This window comes from Astatotilapia calliptera, chromosome 3, assembly GCF_964374335.1.
Source record: "Astatotilapia calliptera chromosome 3, fAstCal68.1, whole genome shotgun sequence".
Classification (NCBI taxonomy): Eukaryota; Metazoa; Chordata; class Actinopteri; order Cichliformes; family Cichlidae; genus Astatotilapia; species Astatotilapia calliptera.
The window spans coordinates 59,553,094-59,572,020 of NC_137424.1; the positions used below are offsets into that span (position 1 = coordinate 59,553,094).

Genomic DNA, 18,927 nt, shown 5'->3' on the forward strand with positions numbered 1-18,927 from the left:
AGGGAGTTCCCTCAAATTTTTGTCACTGTTGTTTACATTCATCCTAAGGCTGACGTTAAAGTTTCTGCTGATGCCATTTTTAAAGTGGTACACAATCTGCAGACTCTCTCACCGGATGCTCCTAATTTTATTCTCGGTGATTTTAACAATTGTAATCTTAAGAAATCACTGAACAATTTCTTTCAATATGTCACTTGTCCTACAAGGCATAACAAAACGCTGGATTTGTGTTATGGACCAATTAAGGGGGCATACAAGTCTGTGGCCGGACCTGCGCTAGGTTCTTCGGATCACAATGTTATTCACTTCCTCCCTGCTTACAGATCTGTGATTAGGAGGGAGAAGGCCTGTGTGAAGCGGACTAATGTCTGGACAAAAGACAGTTGTGTTGCCCTTCAGGGGTGTTTTGATTGCACTGACTGGTCCGTGTTTCAAGAGAGCACTTCTGATTTGGATGAACTCACTGATGTGGTGTGTAGCTACATCTCTTTTTGCAAAGACTCTGTGGTTCCAGTCAGAGAATTTAAGACTTTCCCTAATAACAAACCGTGGCTCTCTAAAGATATTAAGGATCGGATTCTTAAAAGGAAAATTGCTTTTAACGAGGGAGACGTTCCCACTGTGAGAATATTGAGGAAGGAGGTGAGGGCTGCAATAAAGATCGCCAAGATGAGGTATAGAAATAAGATTGAGGCAGAACTCAGCAGTAACAACCTCAAAAGAGCTTGGCTTGGTATGAAAACAATGGCAGGGCTACAGACGAAAGGTAAAAGCAGCATTACCTTAGAGGGGTTTACCTCTGACAAACATCTGGCAGACAGTCTTAACAGTTTTTACCTTCGTTTTGAGAACTATGATTGTTCTAGGCAGACCAGCACACTGAGGGAAAAGACCATCACTCCCCCATCTATTTGTATTGATGAGACAGGGGTAGCTAATCTTTTTAGACATACCAAAAGCAAGAGTCCTGGACCTGACAACATCTGTGGACAGGTACTGAGAACTTGTGCTGATCAGCTGAGTGGGATTTTTCACTATATCTTCTCACTTTCTTTAGAGCTACAGACAGTACCTAAAATTTGGAAACATGCGATCATTGTTCCTGTTGCTAAGGGCAGTTCTCCTAAGGCACTGAATGATTTTAGGCCTGTGGCTCTGACTTCTTTAGTGATGAAGACATTTGAGAAGATAATTAAGAAGGAGATTTTAATGCATGTTGAACACCATCTTGACCCCTTCCAGTTTGCCTATAGAGCAGGGAGAGGTGTGGAGGATGCTGCTGTCACACTCCTGCATCTCTTGTATAAGCATCTTGAGGCCCCCCACACCCATGCAAGATTATTATTTGCTGACTTTTCATCTGCATTTAATACAATTCAACCCCTCTTACTTGCTGACAGGCTTTACAATCATTTCAAGCTTGACACTAGTCTGGTCGGCTGGGTGACAGACTTTCTGACTAATAGGTCACAATGTGTGAGGGTAAATCATGTCTTTTCTGATGTGCTCTCCTCCTCTACTGGATCACCCCAGGGTTGTTGCCTCTCTCCCCTTCTGTTCATTCTGTACACAAATGAGTGTCGCAGCAATTTCACAAACAGACACATCCTGAAGTTTGCTGACGACACAGTGATCGTCAGTCTTCTAGTGGGGGACGAGTCAGGCCATGGACAGGTTGTAGATGATTTTGTGAATTGGTGTGATGAGTCCTTCCTCTCACTTAACGTGTCAAAAACTAAAGACATGATTATTGATTTTAGGAAGTCCTCTTATAGCTCATCACCCACTATCATTAAAACTGCCGATATTGGGATCGTTGAGAGTTATAAATATCTAGGTGTGGTACTTGACCATAAACTGTGTTTTGAATCTCATGCTGATGCCACTACTAAAAAAGTTCAACAAAGACTGTTCTTTTTAAGGAAAATGAGATCTTTTAACGTCTCATCTGAGATGTTGTCCTTGTTTTATAGAAGTTTTATCGAATCTGTGATGTCTTTTTGTATCGCTGCCTGGTTTGGTAACCTGACGGTGAAGAATAAGAATCGGTTGGGACTTCTGGTAAAAACTGCTAGCAAAATTTCAGGGCGCTGGCAAGATGGACTTTTGGCCATTTACAATAGAAATGTGCTTAGAAAGGCTCATTCTATTATTAATTGTGTGAACCATCCACTTCACAGTGAGTTTGAGTTGTTGCCTTCCGGCCGCCGTTTTAGAGTACCTCCGAGGAGGACTAAAAGACTCCAGGTCTCTTTTATCCCTACTGTGTCTTGTCTCCTTAATGGCAAATAATTGTCCTTGAATTTTCTATCATTATTATTGTTATTATTGTTTTATATTATTGTTCTGTTTGTTCTTATCCTCCTGCTGCTAAACTAATTTCCCCTTGTGGGACAATTAAGAAATTGAATTGAAAGGTTCCAGTAGATATGAACAGTCAGTGACATATGAATATCTTTTAATTTATATTTCATTCATTTTATGCCATTTATCTTCAAACTTCTCATCAAGTCATTTTCACAAGAACTTCCATTTCTACATAATTAATTTTTAATTCAGAATTAAACTTGCACTCCCCCCTCCCCCCCCACCACACACACACACACACACAAATCCTACATACACACACACACACACACACAGTCCAAGTTCAAGCCATCTAAAAGATTAAAAACATAAAATCTAGCCGCAAGGTGAGCTTTATAAGTACGGAAGAGGATTAGGGCCACTGGGGGAAAAAAAGTGGGCACGTCTTTTTTTTTCTTCTTTTCCTGAATTCTGATAAAAAAGTCAGAATTCTGAGATTAAAGTCAGTGTAAATGCCGGCAAAGCCACTTTACTTTGCGCTTTTATTTTGAAGAGTACCTTAGCACTTCCTCTTTTATTGTGTCAGACTTCCTGTTCTGTTCGCGGTGAGGCGACGCAAACACGTTGCTTCAGAGTGAGTAAAAGCTTTGTTTTTGAGGGTACTCATACAAAACTATGTGTTTTATTTATCTGTCACATGCTATAACTTTGAAAGTTTATGTAACGCTAAGTTATTTAAGGACTAGTTTATGTCAATGGATGAATTTACTGACTGACGCGCAGAAGAAATAGTTCTTTATGGAGCCCAGATGGTGTGAATGATGAGACCAAAAACTGCAATGTCTTGTACCAAAAATATATTGAATAAATAGGGGAAAGGGGAAATGGAACAAAATAATTAACACAACACACAACGTAAATGTCCACAATTAAATAATAAATCAGTGCTGTGATTTTTCTGTGCAAGAGTCCTTTTGCTAAGAGTCCTTTTTTTTGGTCCTTTTCTTTTTAAAGTTCACTTTTAAGGTATTCCTCCTTAGGGTCCAGCTTCATACAAGGGGGAAATATGTCCGTAATCCAAAGACGGCTAAGTGGGGGAAAAGAAAGAATGGTCCTACCGGCTCGCCACTTCAATATGAAGAAGATCAATTCAAAGAGGGAAAAAAAACCTGACCTGTAGGTCAGAAAAATGTCCATTAGCACATCAAGTTCGATTCAGTTTACCGGTAAACAAGTATATTCTTCTGCATGTCTAGGTAACAATGCAAACCATAAATCATCAATCTATGTACAACAGTTAAATCATTAATCATCTTAGCTACGTAGTTTAATCTATACAGTCCAGTAGCGTTCGCTACAAACAATACAAAAACAATAATAAAGGAAAACAACTGTCTAACAGACAGCATAGCCGAATTCAAGGCAACACATAACAATAATCATTCAATCGCACTTTGTTTCAAAGTAAGCCCATAAAAATGCTTAAGTAAAGAAAGTGTTCAAAAACAGCGGTTTTTGAACCGGAGTTCTGCTTGCGGTGGGAGCGCTGCCGCACAAAGTCATTTTTTAATCGCGAAAACGATCGGCTGGTTACTGCCAACCAAAGGTTGAAAGATATTAAGGACACTTACCGCTGAGTTTAAAGTTTAAAGATGAATTGAGGGGAGAAAACGCTTTGTTTTCCAACACCGTTCTAAATGCCATAAGCTCACAGCCACAGCAGGAGTCGAACCCGGAAGCATCCCTCCACAGCCGGTTTTCAGAGTTGCCGCGACGTGGGAGGAGCCAATCAGAAGAGGGACCTCAAATCAGCTGACGTGGGTCATGTGACAGGGAGTAGCTGATATGGGTTACATTTACTCAATGTGGTTGAATTCGTTTTTTATTGTGTGTACATGTCATTTGTTTGTGGTGTGGAAAGACTGGCTAAGAGATGTGCATGGAGGAGGTTGGCTAGCTGATTCAGCATGATTAGCACCCTTGGAAGCAGAAAGAGGTTGGTTAATGATTGCAAATGATTGTTTATGTATTTAAGAGACAGAAAGGTTGTTGTTAATTCATTTTATTAAATGCTGTAACATAAGTAGTTTAAAAACTATTGATTTATGTCAGTGTCACTATTTGGGTTAATCAAAATAATTTTCTATAGTAAAATGTGAACATTTCTGCACTTTCTACTTGGATGTTTAATGGTATTTGTTTGTGCATCTTTATAGTTTTCACGGTGCCATATTGTCGGTGGTTTAAAGAGGAGAGAATAAAGTTGCATCAGTCGAAGCTCTCTGCGTCACGAGTGGTAATTCCAAGTGGGCAGCTACAGTCAGAATTCTGTGAAAAAAGTCAGAATTCTGAGATTAAAGTCAGAATTCTGAGATTAAAGTCAGAATTCTGACTTTTTTTTCTCAGAATTCTGACTTTTTTCTCAGATTTTTTTTCCAGTGGCCCTAATCGTCTTCCGTATATAAGAGACTTAGAGATTATAAATTTTCTTTTTAACACTTCTTTTAAGAGGTAACAGTTTAAAAGGTAACTAAATCATATTTTTAAATAGCTGTAGTTGAATAACTTCAAGCCCAAAATTCACATAACTTTTGGATGAGAACTTGGATCAGGTGTAGATTTTTTTTTATCTAAAAATATTAATACAGCAAATAAAAATACATATTATGCTTAAAAGGAAATACTGTATTTTCCACACTATAAGGCACACTTAAAATCCTTCAACTCTCTGGGGTCGACAGACGCGCCGGTGTGTCAGAATCACATGACCAGTTTAGGACGACACAGCAACAAGATGCAGCAACCCATAGTCTCCATTTCAACTTGTGTTGAAAGTGATTTCGGAATTTTTAAATTGTGTTGATGGGCCACATAAAACCAGAGTTATGATAACAAATGCACGTGATGTTTTTTCCTGAACAAAAGCGGTGTTTACAGCGGGAAGAGCGGAAAAAACGGCGTTTTCTATGGACAGCGCTAGGAAACACTCTCCGCTTGCGAGTGAAAAAAGAAAAAGAAAAAACACCCCTTCCCTATTGGTGTTAAAGTTTACCATGTCAGCCAATCAAAAAAAAAAAAATGATATGGCAACATGTGGCACTTGGTTAAGGGGCAGTTTTAGGAGTGACGCCCGTGACAGAAAGTGGGTGAGTGAAAGAGAGAGAGAGAGTTATCACATGTGAGACATTAGCAATGTTTAGCATGTTTGGAGGCTATAGTTAGTGTGTTTTGTAGTCAGTGTTTTGTTTTGTGTGTCAGTTATACAAGTGAATGTCACATTTGCTCCAAAAAAGCCACCAAAAGGCAGATTGCAGTCTAAACGCTGTCTCCACCTGGAAAACGGGACTACACCTCCTGCTGTCAGACCTGCAGGGTTTAGGCCTGTGGTGTTCTCCTCTGTGTTATACTGAACACAAACTACATTTTTTGGACTGGCAGAAATAATTTGTGTGCCTTCTTATTTGATGCAGAAGACCTGATTGTTCTGTAAATAGATTTAAATGGTTATATAAAAACCCATGAGGCCTTGGCTGCATTTTTAGGTAAATAGTACCATATAACTTTGCTGTTTGCAAAACTTGTGCAGAATTTTTAGAAATGTAAAATCTCTATTTGCATTTCAAGTTAAGAAAATGATTAGTTAAACATGTTTATGGTTTTACAGTAAAAAATATAACTTTTTTCTACTCGGAGTTCAAATTTTTTTGTCTAAATTTAGATCAATTGTGCTAATATTGTATGTCAAAGTGAAAAAATAACTCAAATTTCAGATATTTGAGGTTGTGAGGAAATTAATGATACCAAACAAGGCCAGATAAACTGCTTTTAAAGGTGAAATATAGAGGTAAAATCAAAAGTAGTCAAAAACGGCCAATTATGCCCTGGATAATCCGGTGCACCTTATGTATGAATTCTGCTTACTGACCTCAAACCAATTTTATGTGGTACATGGCGCTCAAAAATCTGTCAAAAATGTTTTAGTACGACTTTGGTAAGCTACAAAGCCGCACCACTTCATGGATCATTACAGCTACCATAGTCAGGAGCCACGTGGACACGGACTCACAGTAATCTAGGTCCTAAACTCCGTCTGCTTCAGGTCCCAAAGTCAAACAAACACTGCGGCATCACTGAAAGTTTAAAACTGTCTAAATTCTTTCATCATTAATAATATGATCAGCGTAGCTGCTTTACCAGGTGTAACAATTAATTTCAACATCCAGGCATCCATGAAAACAGAATTTATTAGCTTTAACAGAGTTAGAAGTTAGCAGGAAGTTAGCTCACTAGTTTCCACCTAAACACGATATAGCATGTTCTGACTGAGAGATTTCTAAAAAAACTCAAACGTGCAGCTCTGCTATGACTTCCAACATGAATGAAGACAGAAAACAGCAGTGACTTTTGTAGGGTTACTGAAGTTGGACTAGCTGGTATATAATGATACGTGATCGCTAGCTATGTTAGCATAGTCAGGAGAGCAACTGAGATAATCCATCCACAATACAAGGTTAGTCATTAATATGCAGCAACATGGGAATAGAGCAGCTGCGAGATAATTCAACAGTATTGTATATTTTAGGTTCATTGTTGTTGGGAATTTCTCGTTCTTAGGTTTAGTTTCTTTGTATTTCTTTTGTTCTGTGTCTCTATGCCTGCCCTGGTCCCACGTCTTTGTGTTCCCTCCCTGTTGCCATATCTTGTGTCAAGTTCGTGTCTGTGCATACCTGTTGTATTTCCTGTTTTACTTTGAAGGTCCGTATCTTTTGTCAGTATGTTCAGGTTACGTTTCCCCTGTCTCGTCAGCTCTGATTTCTCCCAGCTGTCTTGCCCTCCTGTATCCCATTGATTGCCCCTGTGAGTATATAAACCCTATGTTTTCTCCCGCTTGCTGTTGGTCCGTCTCTGTTGTCTCCCCGCGTTTCCTCCCTGTTTCGGCTTCCTGAGTTTCTCCCTCTGTGTCTTCAGGTTTCAGGTCTGTTTTGTTAGTCTTTCCCAGTTTAGTTTCCTTAGTTTCTGCGTATGCCATCTCCGCTCCTGTTGTATCCTACCCTCCCCGTGAATAAAGCTCTTTCTCACCAAAATAAGAGCCTGCGTTTGGGTCCTTACCTCACCTCCACACGGCTGTGACAAGTTTGACTTATCGGGCTGTTTTATTTAGCTTAATGCGCCTTATAATCCGATGCACCTTATGTATGAAAACAGACATGTTCATCAACAGTGTGTGCCGGATTATGGTAAATCATATTTTAATATGGGCATAGAGGTTTTTGTAAATCCAACTGGTTATAGGAATCTGGATCTGATTGCAACACAGGACCTACTTGGTAGCTTCCTTTTTCAATGAGCATTTTATAAAATTTGAGTCTTTAGGTCCAACCCAAATTATGTACAAATAACAATTACAAGAGAAACAGTAATCCATGAAATCCACAACAACCATACATCCTCTCTTTTGTTTTGTTTTTTCTTTAATCAAGACTGTTGTTGACTTTACACTTACAAAAATGTGGAAAATTGCATCTTTCTTCCTAAACAAAGAGTTGGACAACAATGACCTTTAAAATAAATAAATAAATAAATAAATGGGGAACACTTTATAACTTACTGTATTTTCACGACCAGAAGGCGCACTGTGCTAAAAGGCGCAGTCTCAGTTATGTGTGCCCTTACTGTATTTAACACACACATAAGGCGCACTGGACCATAGGGCGCATACAAGTACCGTATGCGTATTTAAAAATAAAGCGGGAGCAAACCTGAATTCGGTACCTTACTCACATTTCTATTGCCGGTAATCGTCATCATCAACAACACACAAGCATACAAGTGTGCGTATTTAAAAATAAAGCAGGAGCAAAACAAAGTTTGGTACTCACATTTTTATCATCAATCAAACCCATCGAAGTCCTCATCCTCTGTGTCTGAATTGAACAGCTGCGCTAAATCTCCATCAAACATGCCAGGTTCACTTTCTTCACTGTCAGAGTCACTTTCCGTGCCGTGCGGCTCCTCGGAAATGATGCCGGCTTTTGCGAAAGCTCGAACAACAGTGCCAGCGGACATGTTAGCCCAAGCATCTACAATCCATTGGCAAATTGTGGCGTAACTCGCCCGGCGCTGCCTTCCACTCTTGGTGAAACTGTGGTCTCCATCGGTCATCCATCGCTGGATGTGTTTGTAGCCGATGTGTTTGCTGCAGTAGGAGCGGAAGATGGCCAGCTTTTCCTTATAATCCGCTGGAAGTTGCTGCGCTACCGTAGTCCTGGTCCGGATGGAAAAATGGCACCGTTTCATAAAAAGTGAAAGTGAAACTGCTTTTAGCCGAATGGTGACCGTCGAAACGCTTCTCCCGCTCGTTCTTTGCTCGATGATCGCCTTATGTCCGCGGAAACTCAGCTGCGTATTCTTGACCTGTCGGAGCTTGTTTTCCAGCTTCCTCTACTTGCGAACCATCGATTCATTAACCTTAAATTCTCTCGCCGCTGCTCGATTTCCATGTTCCTCCGATTAGCTGATGGCCTTCAGTTTAAACTGTGCTTCGTAAGCGTGTCTCTTTGCCATTTTCAGGGTTGTTAAAAGTCTTAGATTTTCTTCAAAAAGTGCGGCGCGCCCTATAGCGCAGTGCGCCCTATGTGTTGTAAGGAGGACGTAGTAGAGAACACCATGAGAACGTTAAAGGGTGAAGTGTGGGCGTTGATCGTATATACCGGGACAATCGCACATACCTGTATAAAAGAACAGGTATGTGCATTATGCAGGACATCGTTGTTTTAAGTGTGCCTTATGGTCGTGAAAATACGGTAATGACACTCCTCTTCCTCTGTGTTTCCTTTTGACTTTTCCCCCTTCTCCAAATTCCCTGACCGCTCTGCAATGATTTTTCTTTACTTCAAGGTTTTATTTATTTATATGTTTTAAATCTAACAAAGAAACAAATGTTTGATTACACACATGGCTGATAGCCATTAATAGTGTTACAGTTTTTCCTATTTTAATTTAAGTTGTACCTGTCTTACATTTTTTTTGTCTGACATAATTCAAATAACAAAGAATCACAAATTTGAAAGAAAACATGAAGAAAAACGTTTACATAATGTACATTTCATAATGATTTTACTCAGTAGCGGTTTTTTATATGGGCGACACGGGCGGTTGCCCGGGGCGGCGTCGTGGTGGGGGGCGGCATCACGGGCATCGGAAAAATTTTTTTTTAAAAAGTTGCTCGTACTCATGCTGCCCCGACACATAGTGGGAATGTCGGTTTTCTATCGCCCATTTGCTGGGAGTAAGGGCGCCCTCCATTTGCGAGGTGCGCCTGCTGCTTGCGGCACAGGGAGGAGAGGGCGGGGGGATTCTCTGGCTCATTCATAATGTTGTAAATCCAAGCCCATTATGTATTCATGATTTGAATCCTGGGTTGTGTGAAATCCCAGAAATACACCTTAGACAAAGTGAATCTAAGAACTAAGGTGTAGGTCTATTAGGTTATGTTGTGGTGATCCTTGAGTTGGGGGATTTGTGTTCATACTGGAGTGCAAAATTAAAACCAATGGAAGATGGACAAGAAAAGTTCAAAGCCATCAGGTCCTCAGTTTAGAAAAAATAGAAAAGAAGAGGAGGAGAAACGAGTAAAAGATAGAGGTAAGCAGACGTGTGATTGGATAATGGCACGTCAGCCTGAAACAATCAGAATCAGAATACTTTATTACTAAGGAAATAATGTGGATTACAGTTGCTCCAAAGTTGCTGGGGGGCGCCAGAGGGAGTGTTCGCCCGGGGCGCCAAACAGGCTAGGACCGCCACTGATTTTACTAAAGTGACAAACTCTCCAGTCTTCACCATCTAAACAGAGTTGCTGTTTGGCAGATTGACCTCTAAAACAATAAATGGTGTTCAGACAGAATCAAACCAAACAATAGGAGAATTTGACTATGTTTCCATAATGTGTGTTCTCTGTCGGCTCTGGACGTATGAAAATAAAAGTGTTCTCTGAATTAAGCAAATCATCTTCATGTGCTTTCCCAGCCAGGTGTGATGGTTGTGCTTTTGTAGGCAAATGAAGCGTTACTAACAATCCAATTGTCACCAAACTTCAATTTACGGTGCTACTGCCGATCAAAAGCTTCGATAAACAACTGAAGGACTACATACAGTTGCTATAGAGATATTATTTTTCTTCCTGCTGTAGATATGCAGCATGTTTCACACCATCAACAGTATACAAGAGACATTTTTTTCCACTTTTAATGCAACAAAATGATTATAATAAAGAATAGTCTGTAAAGACAGGAGATGGAACATAATTCAGATAAGATACACCTGAAAGGCTTCATGCCAACTTAAAGAGTGTTTTTATCCAAATAAAATAAAGAATGAAAAGAAAACGAAATGAATGAAATTGTCATGGTCTGGAGTCTGCGACTCCGTGTTTATGTTTCAGTTATTATTATTCTGTGGTTTTGTTTATTTTGGGTTTCTTGTACGCTCCTTTTTCACGTTTCATGTTCTGTGTTCCCCAGTCTGTGTTAAGTTTGTGTGTTGTGTCATTACGTGTATGTGTTTCCTGTTTTATTGTGAAGGTCTGCGTCTTATATGAGTGTTTTCAGATTGCTTCCCTGGTCTCGTCACGTTAAATACTCCCAGCTGTGTCCCCCACCTGTGTGTAACCTCCCTTTGTTTCTCTGAGTGTATTTTAGTCGTGTCTTCTGTCGTAGTAGTTGCTGGTTCGTCTGTGTTGTTCCCCTCGGTCTTGCTGCATCTCTCCGTCCGTCTTCTGTGTATTTCCTCGTAACTCCCTGCGTATCTGTTTCTGGTTAGTTTCTGTTAGTGTTTCTCAGTTTAGGTTTTCTTAGTTTCATGCTCACCCTTGCCGTCTCTGTTTGTATCAACTTTTGTTCAATAAATACTCACCTGCACCAGAGCTGCCGCATTTTGGGTCCTATCTACAACTCCACACGACATGAAAGTAATAATGATGTAGTGATCTGTTGAGTCAAGTTATGAGATAAGTGATAACTGAACCTGTTGTGTTTTGTGTACACAGTTACGCTGATTTTATATTGAAATCTGAAAATGACAAACTTCAACACACTGGCCTAAACAAGGCAAACGTGGTCAGAGTGACACATTTTTCTGTAAAAGGCTCATCATTTAAAATCATTTAAAATGTGAAACAACAGCCAATTTTGACTTCAAACAACAACTTTCAAAAAAGTGTATACCGTATTTCCCGGACTACAAAGCGCACCTGAATATTAGCCGCACAAGCTAAAATCAGGGGAAAATCCTGTTTTGTACATACATTAGCCGCACCTGACTAAAAGCCGCAGGTGTTTCAATGTTGACTTATCATATGTAAGAGAATATGCACAAAGCGAATTGTCAGGAAAGAGATGGCTGTTTGGAGACACACCTCTTTTATTAATATTTTGAAAAACAAGTTATGGGTACATATTTGCACAACTTTTTAGGTATATGTACAAGTAGCGGTAATTACAAGTACGAAACATGTGCTGTGCTTCATAAACGAGTAACAAATGTAGTACATAACAATAACCTACAGCACACCAGAAAAATAGATTCAGACTACCTTTTAGGCTCAGGTGGATGGATGATGTTTTCACACTTTTCCACGCTGTCAGATTCCACCGGTGGAGTTGAGCATAACTTGCTTTTCGCAAGTTTATTGCCGCTCGTCATCCACGACTCCCGCTGAAGGCGTAGCGCTACTTTTAAGTTTGTTTTTCGCGCTACTTGTACGGCACTATGTTGCCTGGCGGATGGACATGTGACCAACATACCACTCTTGAACCCCGATACTGTGTGTCTGATCACATGCCCTTCCACCAGGCAACGTAGTGCCGTACAACAGCGGAACAAACAAAACAAATCGTCTTACGATATGACAAAAATCAGGGACGATCCATAGAAAAGCCGCACCTGACTAAAAGCCGCAGGGTTCAAAAGCTTGTGCAAAAAGTAGCGGCTTATAGCCCGACAATTACGGTAACCTCTTCCAATCATTTAACAATGCTCAACAAAATACAAACACAGTACTCAGTGTGAATCAGTGCACAACCACTTGTCAGTTTAGCCTATTACACACCCTTCATGGTGCCATTTCATATTATCTTTCTATATGGAGGGTGTCATATTTGTCTTCTTGCAATGAGATGGATCCAGAATCAGAAATGCTTTGATGTAAACATTATTGATTGCATGACTTTTTAAAAACTGTGACTGAAAACTGAAAGACTGGAAATATGAGAGAAAATACATGTAAACCAAAATAAAATTTATTAGAGTCGAAGAAATTGCCACTTTTGACACTCACTCTCATCTGCCTTAGACCTCCTCCATACATGCTGGTAAAGAACAACAAAAATGTGGCATCTTTGAAGGCTGATTGCTAAGTGAAGATTTGTGTGAAGGAGTGTCAAACAGGTGCTTCACTGATTTCATACTGATCTAGGTAGTTTCTAATAGTTATAAATAGGTCATTTCTGTTTGGTTACCATAGCTAAAACCGTGGGGTTTGAACTGCTTGAATGACATCCATGTTAACGTTTTTGCAAAAGGGTGGAGAAAATATGTCAAGAGGTGTTTTCTGCTCTGCTGAGATAGTGATGTTGAAAACTGAGTGGATGCCAGATTAGGTAAGTCAAAGCAATCAAGACAAACTGTAACTTCACTCTGTAAAACCAAATCTTTTTGTCTAAATCTGCTTTTATTTCATTTAATTTTCCACCATGTCCCTACTTTAATTGAAATCAGTTGGTACAAATGTTTGTGCACAATGTAAAACAGATTTTTGATTTAAACTGAATCCCAGTACATAATACAGCATTTAGGAAGAACAGCACAAAATGCTGAAGTTCATACAATTGAGAGAAACACTTTACAAATCAAATTCAGTTCTGTTTGAATTGTCCATGTTTTTAAATAATAGTTGTTGTTGTTTTTTTACTTTTTGGTGAAACAGCTGCAGGACTGCTTTCCTGCTCTGTGTAGAAACAATAGAGGTAAAATTAGACTGATGGGCAGAGTGAACCAATCAACAGACAATAAAATGACACATCTGTCTGTGTTATGGAACAGATTTGAGTTATGCAGACCAACTGTAACAAGCATTCCCAGAAAAGACACCACCAGTACTATCATTATTGCTGTGATGGTGTAGAAAGCTTTCTGTTTTGAATGATCAACCTTCGATCTTTTTGCTCCCATTTCTCCTGGACCTGAACCAATCAGAACACAGAGAACAGAGAGGCTACAAAAAGAGACGATAATTAACGATGCCATCATCAGACAGAAATCTGGAACATAGGGAACATCAGGGTAATATAGAGCTGTTACTCCAAGCAATCCAAAGCACATCAACCACACAATGCAGATGTTTCTGATCCTGACCCCACCCGACTGTCTCAATCCCATATAGGTGATGGGGTGAACAACAGCCAGGTAGCGCTCCACACATGTCACAATGTTAAAGAATATCTCTGCAGGGTAGACAAAACAAGCTGAATATGAGCCCATTAGAAGCAACATTGAGTTATTCGTGTATGTGCCACATAAGTAAGCAATGACCCCCAGTACATTTGTCAGTTCAATGGCAGTCAGATTATAGGTGAAAATGTCAGAGTGACTTGTTGACAAGAATGACTGCTGCTGCCATCGTTGGTAAGCCACGCAGAGGATGAAGATGGAGAGAAAAAGGATGACAGATATCTTGATGATGAGAAAATAAATGGTGACCGAAATCCCAGTGCTTGATGTCAAGCAGTCGAAGGCAGAGGAAGACGAGTTATTTGACATGCTGATTAATGTGCTGTTTGGCGCTTGTGTGGAGAAAAAGGGGGAAAAAGGTTGGTCAGGAAACGACACTTTACTTCATTATATTTGACTTATGAATATCAAATATATAATATATTTTAAAAAAAATTACCTTTGCAATTTAACATTAATTTCTTATTTATTTTTAGACACAATACAACTTAAAAGTAATAATAATACTAATAGATATATTTTGAATATTTTAAATTTTGATACAACTCACTACTACCAAAAATATTAGAAACTGCAAAGATATTTACCAACGTAACTAATGTCTCTGAGAAATAAGTAAAAAAATCTTTCTATACTTTGTATGGTGACCTGTGTGAGGTATAACTGGTACTAACTGAAGAAAAAACTGACATGAAACATAGAGGTGATGTTAGTTACTGAAAAAAAATAATATACAGTTAATAATACTAATGATGTCCACTTTACCAATTGTAGCTCTCATTTTAAGTCCTTTTCCTTCAGATCCACATTCACACGCTGCTCTTCACTGGTAACCAGCCAGCAGTGTGTAAGTTTATGTGCAAGTGTATTACTAAATGTGGTATAATGATGGGCATCGCTCAAACTAATGATAGACTTTGCATGATCCCACACTGTAAAATGTGATGACATCTGTTGGCTGCTAAACTGGCTTTGTGTTTTGAGTTTCAGGTGCCCAGTAGGTGGGGTTAGGTCAGCTTAGCTAGATTGGCCATCGGGCATACTGGGCATTTTTCATTTTTATTCAATTCAATTTTATTTATATAGCGCCAAATCACAACAAAAGTCGCCTCAAGACGCTTTATATTGTACAGTAGATACGGAGAAAAACCCAACAATCATATGACCCCCTACGAGCAAGCACTTTGGTGGCAGCGGAAAGGAAAAACTCCCTTTTAACAGGAAGAAACCTCCAGCAGAACCAGGCTCAGGGAGGGACGGCCATCTGGTAGGACCGGTTGGGGTGGGAGAAGGAAGACAGGATAAAGACATGCTGTGGAAGAGAGACAGAGGTTAATAACAGTTATGATTCAATGCAAAGAGGTCTATTAACACATACTGAGTGAGAAAGGTGACTGGAAAGGAAAAACTCAATGCATTATTGGAATCCCCGGCAGCCTACGTCTATTGCAGCATAACTAAGGGAGGATTCAGGGTCACCTGGTCCAGCCCTAACTATATGCTTTAGCAAAGAGGAAAGTTTTAAGCCTAATCTTAAAAGTAGAGATAGTGTCTGTCTCCCCGAATCCAAACTAGAAGCTGGTTCCACAGAAGAGGGGCCTGAAAACTGAAGGCTCTCCCTCCCATTCTACTTTTAAATACTCTAGGAACAACAAGTAGGCCTGCAGAGCGAGAGCAAAGTGCTCTAATAGGGTGATATGGTACTATAAGGTGAATAGTAGTATAATTCATTCTTAATTCAGAATTATACTTTCTGTTACCTTTTCTCTCCAATCCTCTGTGCTTGCTGATCACAATATACTTGATACCATTTCTTCATTAAATCATACATTTTAAAAGTAAGATTACCTGAAATCACTGACACTTTTGTGCCATCTTCACTCCCATCCCCCCATCCGACATTAACAAACACGCTCCAAGGTCAAGCCAAATAAAACCTGTATAAAAAAGCCCAAAGCCGACTGTACTTCCTCAGGAGGCTGAGGTCTTTTAACATCTGCAGGAAGCTCCTGAGGATGTTTTACCAGTCAGTGGTTGCTGGAGTACTTTTCTATGCTGTGGTGTGCTGGGGGAGCAGCACAGCAAAGAGGGACTCATCCAGGCTGGAGAAACTGATCAGGAGGGCTAGCTCTGTGGTCAGCATGAAGCTGGACACTCTGGTGACAGTGGCAGAGAAAAGGACATTAAAGAAACTGATGGACATTATGGACAATGCCAGGCATCCTCTGCACACGGCCATTAACAACCAAAAGAGTCTGTTCAGTGACAGGTTGCTTCTCCCCAAGACAAGAACTAACAGACTTAAAAACTCCTTTGTCCCACACGCCATCAGACTGTTTAACTCCTCTCTGGAGGGGAGAGGGAGGGGAAACAGGAGGACAAAGGAGGGGGGAACAACTAAGCTGTAGTGCCTCTTCACCTCACTGTACAATACCTTGTGCAATACTTTTTGTAAATAGTCAACAGTGCAATAGACTCAATACTTGAAATGTGCAATTCACTTGTATTTTTATTTTTTATTCCTATTTATTCTATTTATCCCCTTTGTATATTTTATTTATATTTGTCTCTGTATTTATATATGTGTGTGTGTGTGTGTGTGTGTGTATATATATATATATATATAACAGTTCTGTAACTGTAACTTCGGTCGTTGCTGTGCTTTTTTTGGAAGTCGAATTTCCCAGAGGAACCCACCCGAGGGATTAATAAAGTTCTATCTTATCTTATCTTATCTTATCTTATCTTAAAATCATCAAATTTTGCCAATAGGTGAACTTTATCTATAAGAGACTTAATAAAATTCACTCAACTTTTTGATGAGAACCTGGACCAGATGAAATTAGTTTTATTTCTGTAAAACTATGAATACAGCAAATAAAAATACTTAGAATTATGATGCTTAAAATGAAGTAAACAGTATTTTGATATGGGGACAGTGCTTTTGCAAGTCTCTCTGGTTACAGGAATCTTGATCTGATTGCAACACAGGACACACAAGACTTAGGTAGGTTCCTTTTTCAAATCAGCATTTTATAAAATTTTAGTCTTTAACTCCAACCCAAATTATGTGCATACAAAAATTAGAAGAGGAACAATATTCCATTAAATCCACAAAAACCAGAAATCCTTTTTAAAATAAATAAATAATCAAGACTATTATTGTGTTTAGGAAACAAACAAACAACTTTGTTTTCTATGAAAATGTTTAAATAATGTACATTTCATATGAACAGTCAACTGTCAGAGTGATTTTACTAGAGTTACAAACTCTCTACTCTTTACTATCTAAACAGACTTGCTGTTTAAATAGTTTGCTCTTTGGCAGATTGACCTCTACACAAAGACTGGTGTGCAGATAGAATCAAACCAAGCTATTGGAGGATTTGACTATGTTTCCATGTGTAACAAAACACACAAAATTATTATAATAAAGATTTTTCTGTAATAACAAGAGATCGAAAATAATTCAGATAAGATGCAACTAAAAGGTTTAACACCAACTTGAAGACAGTGTTTTATCCAAATAAAATAAAGAATGAACAGAAAAAGAGATGAATGAAATCATGATGTAGTCAAGTTGTGAGATAAGTGATAATAGAACTTTTATGAGGTTATTTGAAGGTTGTATTTGGTGTCCACAATAACACTGATTTTATCTTAAAATCTGAAATTAAAAAATCTTTTCTTTAATAAACCAGACATTTTACTTTTTATTTAGTTCATAACGTCACTCTGTAACACCAAGTGTCTCATGTTTGATGTTTTTGAGACTTCCAAATCATCAGTGTGACTGTTTTTTTTACCCTAAAAATCTCACGTGCTGTTCTACTGTAAGCAATAAATTGCACAGAAATTCAGGCTGAAGCAAAAATGATACATATTAAAACTCACACTTGCACACTGATTTTTAATTATACACAGTATTAAATTCCATTCTTTTGAATTTGTCTGGCGACAGTGAAAGACTGGACTCAGGTCAAGCGCAAATAATAATCTTTATTTTTACATTTCCGGAAATGGAGACCCGCCACACGAACACACAAGCTCAGGTCTGAATTCTCTGCAGCTAAATCCATATATATATTTCTGCACTACGTCACACCGACACACAGTTTACTTAGTTCCTCTTTTTTGTGTCTGGTTTCCTGTGCAGCTCTGCACTAAACTTTCCCTTTCTAAAGTGTGTTGCCAGGGCAAACTGTCACCCTCTGACCTAGTTTTTGTCTCGTCTGGGCTTGGATTCTTAAGGCCTCTCTTATTAAAATACATAAAACAATATAATCAGAAAATAAGCATTAAGAAATATATATATATATCTTGTAACAACAGTTAAAGAGCTGTGACATGTTTCTGACACATGACAGGATATGTTTTTATTTAACGATAAAGTTACATTAACTTGAATTTATGTGCTATGTAAAGAGATCAGTAGTGTAAAAAAATATATATATATCTTTCATCTTATGTGTGGAAATGAAATGGGATAATTTAAATGAAAAGGAAAGCATAGAGCTAAGAACCTCCAGCTTTGTCATTACTCTTTTAAGTATATATTTTAAAGCCCTTATAGTTCCACACGTGAGAATATTTATAGTCCTCTGCATTTAACCCATTCACTCAGTGGACAGCTACCAATCCAGCGCCCGAGCAGCAGCGTGTAGAAATGGTTCCTTTGGTCAAGGTTACCTCAGGGTAGCCGTTTGGTGGATTCAAACAGCCGGCCAGTCTCTAATGGGCTAACCACTTTATCTACTGAGCTATCCCTGCTCCCTGCTTTTTACCATTATTAGACGTTATTAAAGCTGCAGGGCACTTTTCCTGCTCTGTGTAGAAACAACAGAGGTAAAATCAGACTGATGGGCAGAGTGAACCAATCAACAGACAATAAAAGGAAACATCTCTCTGTGTTACGTAACAGATTTGAATTATACAGACCAAATATAACAAGCATTCCTAGAAAAGACACCAACAGCACTATCATTATTGCTGTGATGGTGTAGAAAGCTTTCTGTTTTGAATGATCAACCTTCGATCTTTTTGCTCCCATTTCTCCTGGACCTGGACGAATCAGAACACAGAGAACAGAGAGGCTACAAAAAGAGACGATAA

General features: G+C 39.0%; 1 long non-coding RNA gene across 1 annotated transcript; it reads right to left on the minus strand.

Annotated features, from left to right (window-relative positions):
- Positions 1-3,149: 3,149 nt before the first annotated feature.
- LOC113017180 (uncharacterized) lies at positions 3,150-4,101 on the minus strand. Its single transcript, XR_003271409.2, has 2 exons — positions 3,939-4,101; positions 3,150-3,481 (listed from the first exon to the last, which is right to left on the minus strand). It is a non-coding gene; the product is annotated as an uncharacterized LOC113017180 (long non-coding RNA).
- Positions 4,102-18,927: the final 14,826 nt, after the last annotated feature.